Consider the following 11,846-nt stretch of genomic DNA (forward strand, 5'->3'; position numbering starts at 1 on the left):
GATCATATCCCCCCCCCTTATGTATTATACATGGAGATCATATCCCCCTTATGTATTATACATGGAGATCATATCCCCCCCTTATGTATTATACATGGAGATCATATCCACCCTTATGTATTATACATGGAGATCATATCCCCCTTATGTATTATACATGGAGATCATATCCCCCCTTATGTATTATACATGGTGATCATATCCCCCCTTATGTATTATACATGGAGATCATATCCCTCCTTATGTATTATACATGGAGATCATATCCCCCCTTATGTATTATACATGGAGATCATATCCCCCCTTATGTATTATACATGGAGATCATATCCCCCCTTATGTATTATAAATGGAGATAATATCCCCCCTTATGTATTATACATGGTGATCATATCCCCCCTTATGTATTATACAGTTGCAAGAAAAAGTATGTGAACCCCTTGGGATTACGTGGAGTTTTGCATGAATTGGGCATACAATGTGCTCTGAACGTCATCTAAGTCACAACAATAGAAGAACACAGTCTGCTGAACATAATACTACACAAACATTAGATGTTGCCATGGTTTAATTGCACATAACATGTAAACATTCACAGTGCAGGGAGGAAAAAGTATGTGAGGCCCTAGCTTAATGACTTCTCCCAGAGCTAATTGGAGCCAGGAGTGAGCCAACCTTGACTCCAGTGTGATGATATTGGATGTGTTGCTGACAGCTGTCCTGCCCTTAAAAAACACACACCTGTTTTGGGTTTACTGGTTTCAAGAAGCACTGTCTGATGTGAACCATGCCTCGCAGAAAAGAGCTCTCAGAAGACCTATGATCAAGAATTGTTGACTTGCATGAAGCTGGAAAGGGTTACAAAAGTATCTCCAAAAGCCTTGATGTTCATGTGTCCACAGTAAGACAGACTGTCTACAAATGGAGAAAGTTTAGCACTGTTGCTACTCTCCCTAGGCGTGGTCATCCTGTAAAAATGACTGCAAGAGCACAGCGCAGAATGCTGCATGAGGTAAAGAAGAATCCCAGAGTGTCAGCTAAAGACCTACAGAAATCTCTGGCACATGCTAACATTTTTGTTGACACATCTACAATAAGGAAAACATTAAACAAGAATGGAGTACATGGGAGGACACCATGGAGGAAGCCATTGCTGTCCAAAAAGAATATTGCAGCATGTTTGAAGTTTGCAAAAGAGCACCTGGATGTTCCACAGCACTACTGGCAAAATATACTGTGGACAGATGAAACCAAGATTGAGTTGTTTGGGAAGAACACACAACACTATGTGTGGAGAAAAAAAAGGCACAGCACACCAACATCAAACCCTCATCCCCACTGTAAAACATGGCGGAGGGAGCATCATGGTTTGGGGCTGCTTTGCTGCCTCAGGGCCTGGACGGATTGTTGTCATTGATGGGAAAATGAATTCCAGAGTTTATCAAGACATTTTGCAGGAAAACGTACGACCACCAGGAGGTGGGCATTCTGATCATATGACCGCTGTGATTGTCAGTTACAGCATTCACATGCATCAGGAACTTCGCGGCACCCATCAGTTACAGGGCCGGGTGAGCGCAGGGAGCACACACTCAGCACAGCAATGTATTTACATTGTGTATATATGCGGCCCACCTACCTGTGATGCTGAATGTATGTATACAGCCGGAGGGAAGAGGCTAAGACTTGTTTTATCCTCCATCATGAAGGTGTTAACCACTCACCCTCCAGAGGATTTACCCCCCTTCCTGACCAGGCCATTTTTGCGATTTGGTGCTGCGTTACTTCAGCTGACAATTACACGGTCATGCAACGCTGCACCCAAATGAAATTTACGTCCTTTTCCCCCACAAATAGAGCTTTCGTGGTATTTGATCATGTGTTTTTCTTTTTTGCGCTATAATAAAAAATACGATCAATTTTGAAAAAAAAAAACCTATATTTTTGATGTTTTGCTATTAAACATGTCTAGTAAAACATTTTAAAAAAACAAATTTCATCATAAATTTAGGCCAAAATGTATTCTGCTCCATGTCTTTGCTAAAAAAAAAATCCCAATACGTAAATTAATTGGTTTATAGGAAAGTTATAGCGTTTACAAATGGCGGCATAGATACTGGATTTTTTATTTTTACTAGTAATGGCGGCAATCAGCGACTTATAGCGGCGGGCATTCTGACACTGGGGGGGAACTGACTTGGTGTTACTGACATCCCCAGTGACACCAAAACAGTGATCAGTGCTAATAAAAAGCACTGACACTGTACTAATGGCACTGCGCAGGAAGGGGTTAACAAATTCAAAGGGTTAACTGTGTGCTGTTTCACTATGATGCTGTGTCTGTTTCACTGTAAGCATGCTACGCAGAGCCATACAAAGCAGTGAGCAGGAGCTGATGGGAGGGATCTGTATTGTTTACATACAGGTCTCTCCCCCGTCAGAAATCCTCAGAGATCGCCAGGTGCTGACAAGGAATCACTGGCCGGGTCCCAGTGATTGACAGCCGAGGCCAAGAATGGCGGCGGGGTAGGGCACCCCTACCCGGAAGTGCAAAACGATATGTATATGTGATTTTCTGCACCCGTGCCGCCCTGTAGCAGTATTTTTGCTATAGGGCGGCGTGGAAGCGGTTAAACAAGTACCAAATCCATTTACTGCACGACGCATTAACCACGTGAAGTAAACAAAAAAAACTTCCTTCACCCTCCCAGACTGATCCAAGCCCTCCTGCATTTGTGTCTCACACGCTCCCCCTCCCTGACACTGCAGCTCACAATGGGAGGGTTCAGCAACAGAGGCAGTGCGACCAATCCAGGGAGCAGTGGGCGGGACTAGTGCTGACTGACAAACTGCCAGCTTGTACAGCCTTGGCAATGCTGACAGCCGGGCCCCTTGCTGCATCTTCCATCCCACTGCTGTGTAAGCAGCATAGTCTACATGTAGTGACAACACGGCTCTGAATTTAGGATCAGTGCAGCACAACGGGGAAGGGGGTGTCCTTGTGTGGTGGTGTGAGGTGCCTGGGGGGAGGGGTGTTATGGTTGTGTTAGTTGCTGGGGGGGAGGGGTGTTATGGTTGTGTGAGGTGCCGGGGGGGAGGGGTGTTATGGTTGTGTGAGGTGCCGGGGGGGTGGGAGTTATGGTTGTGTGAGGTGCCAGGGGGGGTGTTATGGTTGTGTGAGGTGCCGGGGAGGAGTGTTATGGTTGTTTGAGGTGCCGGGGAGGAGGGGTGTTTTGGTTGTTTGAGGTGCCGGGGGGAGGGGTGTTTTGGTTGTTTGAGGTGCCAGGGGGGAGGGGTGTTTTGGTTTTTTGAGGTGCCGAGGGGAGAGGTGTTTTGGTTGTGTGAGGTGCCGGAGGGGAGGGGTGTGTTTTGGTTGTGTGAGGTTCCCGGGAGGGAGTGGTGTTATGGTTGTGTGAGGTGCCGGGAGGGAGGGGTGTTACGGTTGTGTGAGGTGCCGGGAGGGAGGGGTGTTATGGTTGTGTGAGGTGTCGGGGGGGAGGGATGTTATGGTTGTGTGAGGTGCCGGGGGGGAGGGGTGTTATGGTTGTGTGAGGTACGAGGGGGGAGGGGTGTTATGGTTGTGTGGTGCGGGGGGAGGGGTTAGGTCATGGTTTCTCTTTGCTCTGCAGACATTGAGTGTAATAAGTTGGTATAATCTAAGCTCTGGTTGTACACAAGTCCTAGCAGGGACTAATACAGGACATACACGGGTCCAATTCCGAACAAATTTTCTTTAGAAAAAACAGAAATGTGCGTTTTGTAACCCGATGGCGCCACCATTCATTTCGAACTTCAACCAACCAAGCCTTCAATGTCTCCTCGTGTTGCTACAGAAAAGTATTTTTGTGGCTGGGAATTTTCTTTCCTTTCCAGGTCACAGCTCACACTTGTTCCTTTTTGGTTTAGATTTCCCGCAGGATTCTCCCATCATTGATTCGAAATTCGTTCATTTTTCAAAAAATTTCCAACATGCCGATCACTCAAATTCGATGGTCACACGAAAATCGGCCATTTCTGTGACCCACTATTGGTGTTAAATTCTAACGAAAGTTCTTAGAAAAGATTTTCAAAAGAGAATTCTTTTAGAGTTGGACCCGTGTATGGCCGGCTTAAGTCATGTGTTGGGGCTGTATGAGTTTGCAGAGTTCCCCTCTCACTCGGACTCTGTCCCTTGTCTTCATATAGAGCCTCCCAATGATGACTGCCCTCTGTCTCTCTCCTGTGTACTTTGATGTCAGGTAGGTTCCTGCTGACTATATAGGTTGGCAGCATCTCTAGGTAAGTAGGTACAGAGTGGTCTACAGGGAGGGACAGCACCGATGGAGCCGCTCCGATGTATCCTCAAGCCTGACTACGCTGCAGCATCCCGGCACTATTTCCATGAGAGGAGATCTAGTTGCAGGTGAAATGTAGGAGCACATAGGGGGGTCTGGCTGGGACATGGCTGCTGATGAGCACCAGGACTGGAGGGAACATTCAAAGGAGCCAGGAGCAGGTTTCAGGGGAGCTCGGGGCCCGGATCCACACTCATGGCCACAAACCCACTCACCCCACCATTAGAACAGAACCTCACAAACCCTGCCAGGCCCAGCAGACATTATCTTTACGTCCCACACAGAAATCTATTTTTATTTTCAAACTAACAATTGTGTTTGGAATGCAACACCCTCCGTGTATCTCTAATCTTCTAATCCAGAGAATCCTGAACTCAACAAACAAACAAACTATATAAAAAGTAACAATTTACATCATTTATTACAAGGATACTAAGAGTCACTATCATGATTCACAAATAAAAACAACAATCTGATGACACAATATAAACTACCAATACCTGATACAGGCAGAGAAACTGCGCTCACGTAATATTTTAAAGCTGACGCGTTTTGTAGACAGGTGCATTTCATTTAGATCCGAATCGAAATTCAGATGAGTTTTCCATTATTCAGAGATTCGGATGTATCTGAATTCCAAATTACAACAGTAACAAATTTAAACGAATTTGAAATAAGGTAATGAAATTTGGCTGAAATTCGAATCCATTTGAAAAACACATTAAAAAAACTATTTGAATTTGAAAACAAGAATAGAATAAAACAGAACAGAAAATAAAGAAATAGAAAAGAATAGTGGGAAAAAGAACAGAGTAGGAAATAAAAGAATAGAACAGAATATAGTAGAAAATAGAGTAAAACAGAACAAAATAGAACAGAAAATAAAGGAATAGAAAATAATAGAATCCAGTAGAATAGGAAAGATTAGAATAGAAAATCAAAGAATAGAACAGAAAATAATAGAGTAAAACTGAGCAAAATAGAACAGAAAATAAAGGAATAGAAAAGAATATAAACGATTAGAATAGAATAGAACAATTTAAAAAAATTAGAATAGAGAATTAAAGAATAGTACAGAGAAACAATAAAATAGCATAAAATAGAATATAACTGCCTTCTGAAATTCGAATTTTAAATAGAATGAATTTAAATTCGAACAGAATGCATTCAAATAGAATATAAAATAATAGAAAAGAATAGAATAGATTAGAAAGACTAAAATACTTTATAGAAAATTGTGAGCTGCACTATGTTGGCATGAGTAGCGATCAACAAAGGCACTGTGAGAATTTTGCTGCAATTTCCAGTATAGTCACCCAACTCTTCATATAGCTCATATACCATCAACAACACATATGGATTGTGGATTGTAATGTTAGAATTATTACCGAATCCGTTAGAATGACTTTAGAATCCATTAGATTTGTTTTCGAATTCGGTTGAATTCGAATAAACAAAACGAATTCCAAAAAACTAATTTAATGAATTGAACGAAACAAAATTAGTCAAGTAATGCATTCAGAGGGCTCAATCATTGGGGCTCAATCACATGGGTAGGCGGCCCCTCCCTCCTTTCATTTAACCCCTTCCAGTCCGGACACTTTCACCCCCTTCCTGTCCAGGCCAATTTTCAGCTTTACAATTGCGCGGTCATGCAACACTGCACCTATATGAATTTTTTAGCATTTTTTTTTGAGACAGATAAAGCTTTATTTTGGTGGTATTTATTCACCGCTGGTATTTTTATTTTTTTGCTATATAAATGAAAAAGTCCAAAAATTTTGAAAAAAAAGGTTTTTCTTATAAAAATTTTGCAAATAAATAATATTTCATCATAAATCTTGGCCAAAATGTATTCAGTTATCTTTTTAGCAAAAAATAAAAAAATAACCCAAATTAGTTTATAACCAAAAATTATAATTTTTTTAAATTTCTTTTTACATTTTTATATTATTTATTTATTTTTACATACTGTCACCCTAGCAGTACAGTGTCACCATAGTGACATTGTACTACTTGTGGGGGTGATGAAGATTTTTTTTTTTACACTGATTGCTTTTACACCCATAATGGCTGTAAAAGCAATCATGTCTCCTTCTCTCTGGCTGCATTCTTGCAGTCATTCAGAAATACTGTGTGAGCTGTGATTGGTCACAGCTTGTCACATGTTACAAGGCTGTTGTGAATAGCCCTGTACCATGTGACCTCTGTGATCATTCACAGATTTCACACGTAGTAAGCAATGATGTCAGAAGTGACATCTTGCTTACTACTCTGCATGTGATCACTGATTGGCTATACAGTGATCACATGATCGGGACCTCACACAGAGGTCCCGTATGACAATCGGTGTTCCACTGTGTCCGTAGGACACAGCAGGCACCGGATCTTGGTGCTGCGCGCTCCCAGGGAGCGAGCACAGTCCACGATGGCGGGTGCCGTTTATATACAGCGGCCGGACGGGAAGTGGTTAAAAAACAAAAACAAATGAGATCTGTATATACATATATATAAGGTTACTGTGCCTTTAAATTTTAAAGAGAGTTTTGGCGGGAAAACAAGTATCACGTGACCTGGGAGAACATTCCAGAAGGTCACATGACTAGTGGAGAGTTGTAGAAAGTGGGGCTCATTATATATAGGAGCTCCATCGGCGGGAGATTGCCAGCTGGTCGGTGTCAGTACAACGAGCTCCAGGGAACCTGCACCTGACCATAAAGACGCTGATGAGGAGAGTGTTGGAGGGAGCGGGCACCAGCGGAGGAGGAGAACGGCTCAGAAAATGCCTACAGATGGCTAAAAAGGATGAGGAGCGGCAGGAGCAAGTGGAAGAGACAGCGGAAGACGAGGCTGAAGACTCCCCAGGATGTGGTCGGGACAGAGGGAGACCAGCGGCTCGGAGTCCACAGAATCGCCCACAGAACCGGTGTGGCCCGCCGCTGCGTTCACATCCTTCCCTGGGTCACCAGGAGGGCGGTCCGGAGCAGCAGGAAGAGGCGGCACCAAGTGTGGGACGCAGCAGAGTAAGGCTGGCCATACATTATACAATTATCTGCAGATTTTTGGTTTAGATTTACCAAAAACCATATAATAGGAGGACAAACCTAAACAACACTTTCAGTTGTATCCAATTAGGCAGGCCCTTGCACTACATAGTTGAAGGTAAATCTAAAGGAAATTGGGCAGAAAATCTGCAGATAATTGTATAATGTATGGCCAGCCTAAATCCCTGTGAGAAGAAGAGGAGGGGCCAGTCCCCATCCCCGCCCAGAAGGCCAGGTAGGAGGGCCCAACACTCAGCTTCACATGAGGTGGCTGTGGCGGCAGCAGCCACTGAAGAGGTTGCTAGGCAACTGACTCTGCTTTCCTAAGGGCGGGAAGGTCAGGTGACTGACACAGAGGAAGAGCCTGTGCATGTTATCCCGGCCATAGCCAGCGGGGGCAGAATTGGTCAGCACAGGGCTCCTATGGAACAAGCCATTGAGACAGAGACATCTAGTGGTGAGATAACAGATTTATTGTATTTTGGATTCTTTTACAAAAATAGCTAACAATATTCCTGCTTCTGTTAATACTGATACTAATTATGCGGCAGTTCGGTCAAATGCATTAGGTCATTCCAATTCAGGGGATAATATTTTTCCCATCAAGCATTCTATAGGAAATTTTGCGAGCAATACTTTGCCTTTGGTACAGTCTACAACACCTAATTTGTCTATTAACCTCTTCACACCGACCGAACACAAATGTGCGACCTCCCGACGTCTGGGCCTAGACACTGAGCGGCCGCACATTTGCGTTCTATAAAAAAGGACATATGTGCCGAGAGTGCGAGCCCTGCGCACTCCCACCACACATGTCCGGTACTCACGGGAAGGTCCTGATGAGGGGCGGACTGATAACTCATGGGGCCCCCGGGCAATAGGGGATCATGGGGCCCCTGTGTCCTTGCCCAAACTCAAAAAAGCCTATGAAAAAGGTACCAGGGGCATCTCATGGGGCCCCCTACTGACCCCGGGCCCTCGGGCAGTGGCCAAGTTTCCAAACGGTCAGACCTCCCCTGGTCCTGTTCTCCTCTTTCAATCGGGATCTTTCCTGATCATGTGACCGCTGTGGCGGCACGTCACAGCGGTCACATGACCCTAAACCCCACTCTGCCTCCCGGCTTCTGAAACTCTTAAAGGGCCGGGAAGCGCCGTGTGAAGGGGTTAATAATTCTGCAGTTTCTGAGACGTGTCTAAAGGAGGTATTGCCTTCTGAAATATCGCCGCTAGGTTATCACTGCTCAGCTCAGATAAAAAAACATTTGGAAAGAGGATTTTTTTTTTTAGCTATTTTGTCTTTACTCCCATCTTACAAAGATTTTACACATAAATTGGAAAAAAAATTGGATGAAAAAACTGATGACGACAGACGAAGACCAATGGTGAGATCATTTAACAATTGGTTACAGGCTTTCACTATTCTAGTGTTTTGGGCGAAAAACACCCAGAATACTGCAGCGGTTTATTCCAACATTTGAAACGTGTTGGAAGCATAGAAAAGCTTTGGTGGATTAGGTTGGTATCACTATAACGAGTCTTTTAGACAAGAATTATCTATTTACCCTTCTTTATAATGGGGAATGAAAGATGTAGGATTGTGGCTTAATCTGATTCTTCCACAAAAGCTGCATATGTAACACTACAATCTACACCCGCCATCTCTCCTTATAAAGAGGTTACTGCTATGCTTTTAACGAAACCCAGTGTAAGTGGGGAAATTCTTGTAAATACAAACATGAACGCTCCTTTTGTTCAGGACAACACTCTGTACTTAAATGTTACAAAAGAAATGTCGCATTTCAAAACCAAAGAGATAACTTTCCAAAAAGCTTACACACCAGTGAAATTACCAAACATGCTTCATTGGCTGGAAATATATCCAAACAAGGAGATTGTAAAGCCTTCAATTAAAAACTTGACTAACGGTTTCCAGTTACCTGTATTCTCTGGATCAGGTTGTATTTTAGTTAACAATTTGAAGTCCGTTTCACAATTTCCACATATAGTTAGGGAAAAATTAAACAAAGAACTTCTAGAAGGCCGTATGGCCGGACCATTTAAAAATCCACCTTTTTGGATGATCACCTTGTCTCCACTTGTTGCTGTGCCCGTCTCCCGACCCTCTTCCTTTCCTCCCTTTCTTCAATATCTTTACATCTGGTGTCTCCCCCCCTCTCCCCCTTTTCCTCCCCCCTTTTTTTTTCTTCTCTCCTTTTCTCTCTTTCCTCTCTGTCTGGGTGTATTCTCTTGGTTTTATGGAATTGTCTCATTCTTGAATATCGCCTGTCTGGGGATGCCCCCCTTGTATCTATGTTTGGATTCATCTTCCTTCATCCCCATGGATCATATTGATACCTATGTTGTTGTTTTTTGCCCATTCCATTGTCGATGTTCTTATTATTTTCTTGCTATATATTGTTTAATTTGATACAAAATCTAATAAAGACAAATTTGCCTTTAAAAATCCACCTTTTAAAAATTTTAAAATATCACCACTTGGTATTATAACAAAAAAAGAGCCAAATTCATTCCATCTGATACATCATTTATCCTTTCCAAAAGGATCATCTCTAAATGATGAAGTTGATCCACAGTTGTCATCTGTTTCTTATTGCACGTTCGAGGAAGCAATATATAAGATAAGAAAATTTGGGAAAGCAGCATTACTTGCAAAAGCTGATATTAAGGCGGCTTTCCACCTGTTGTCAATAGCCCCTTCTTCTTTTAATTCTTTGGGAATATATTTTGAAGGAGAATATTATTATGACAAGTGTCTTCCTATGGGATGCTCTATTTCGTGTGCTTATTTTGAAACATTTGCTACTTTTCTGCAATGGATTGTTTCTTTTGAAGCAGGATTTGAAGGCATATTGCATTACTTGGATGATTTCCTTTTTATAGGTCCAGCAGAATCATCTCTTTGTTCTTTCATGCTACAATTATTTAGTATGGTCACGCAGCACTTGGGCGTACCTTTGAGCACAGAAAAAACAATTTTTCCATCTTCAAAAATTGAATTTTTGGAAATAGTTATCGATAGGGAACTTTTACAATTTCAATTGCCTTTGTCCAAAATAGCTAAAATAAAATCTATTATTTCCTTGTTTTTGAGACAGAAAAAAGTGTTGTTAAAAGAGCTTCAGTCTATAATGTGACTATTAGCATTTGCAGCAAGAATTATGCCAGTTGGCAGGATATTTTCTCGATGCCTTTCACTAGCTATGTCAGGTCTTAAATCACCATTTTCTCATGTCAGATTAACTGCTGACTTAAAAGAGGACCTGCTAGTATGGCTAAATTTTTTTGACATTTACAACGGTAAGTCATTTTTTCAGGATGAATTTATAATTTCATCAGATTTGGAATTGTTCACAGATGCGGCAGGGTCATGTGGATTTGCTGCCGTTTGGAAAACGCATTAGTGCTGTGGAGAGTGGCCTGCTAAATGGATTTACATGAAAGTGAATAAAAACATACAGTTGCAAGAAAAAGTATGTGAACCCCTTGGGATTACGTGGAGTTTTGCATGAATTGGGCATAAAATGTGCTCTGAACGTCATCTAAGTCACAACAATAGAAGAACACAGTCTGCTGAACATAATACCACACAATCATTAGATGTTGCCATGGTTTAATTGCACATAACATGTAAACATTCACAGTGCAGGGAGGAAAAAGTATGCGAGGCCCTAGCTTAATGACTTCTCCCAGAGCTAATTGGAGCCAGGAGTGAGCCAACCTTGACTCCAATCAGTGTGATGATATTGGATGTGTTGCTGACAGCTGTCCTGCCCTTAAAAAACACACACCTGTTTTGGGTTTACTGGTTTCAAGAAGCACTGTCTGATGTGAACCATGCCTTGCAGGAAAGAGCTCTCAGAAGACCTACGATCAAGAATTGTTGACTTGCATGAAGCTGGAAAGGATTGCAAAAGTATCTCCAAAAGCCTTGATGTTCATGTGTCCACGGTAAGACAGACTGTCTACAAATGGAGAAAGTTTAGCACTGTTGCTACTCTCCCTAGGCGTGGTCGTCCTGTAAAAATGACTGCAAGAGCACAGCGCAGAATGCTGCATGAGGTAAAGAAGAATCCCAGAGCGTCAGCTAAAGACCTACAGAAATCTCTGGCACATGCTAACATTTTTGTTGACACATCTACAAAAAGGAAAACATTAAACAAGAATGGAGTACATGGGAGGACACCACGGAGGAAGCCATTGCTGCACGTCTAGAGTTTTGATTCTCAATTTGTACAATCTTCATCAGGGAGTCAATATGGTGGTGAGCTCTGAAATATAAATTCATGTATCAAAAGGTATAAAAAAACAATAAAACAAATGACTTCCAATCATCAGAACCATTAGTAGAGGGGGTGTTCTCCCCAGCGCGGGTCTCGCAGTGAAATCTCAGCGAGGTACAAATGACCCCAATATAGGTCTTCCAACTAGATGGAGACCGAACAATGTC

The sequence above is a fragment of the Staurois parvus genome, unplaced genomic scaffold (genome assembly GCF_062004578.1).
Source record: "Staurois parvus isolate SC_StPar_1 unplaced genomic scaffold, SC_StPar_1.0 ptg000906l, whole genome shotgun sequence".
NCBI classification, from domain to species: domain Eukaryota; kingdom Metazoa; phylum Chordata; class Amphibia; order Anura; family Ranidae; genus Staurois; species Staurois parvus.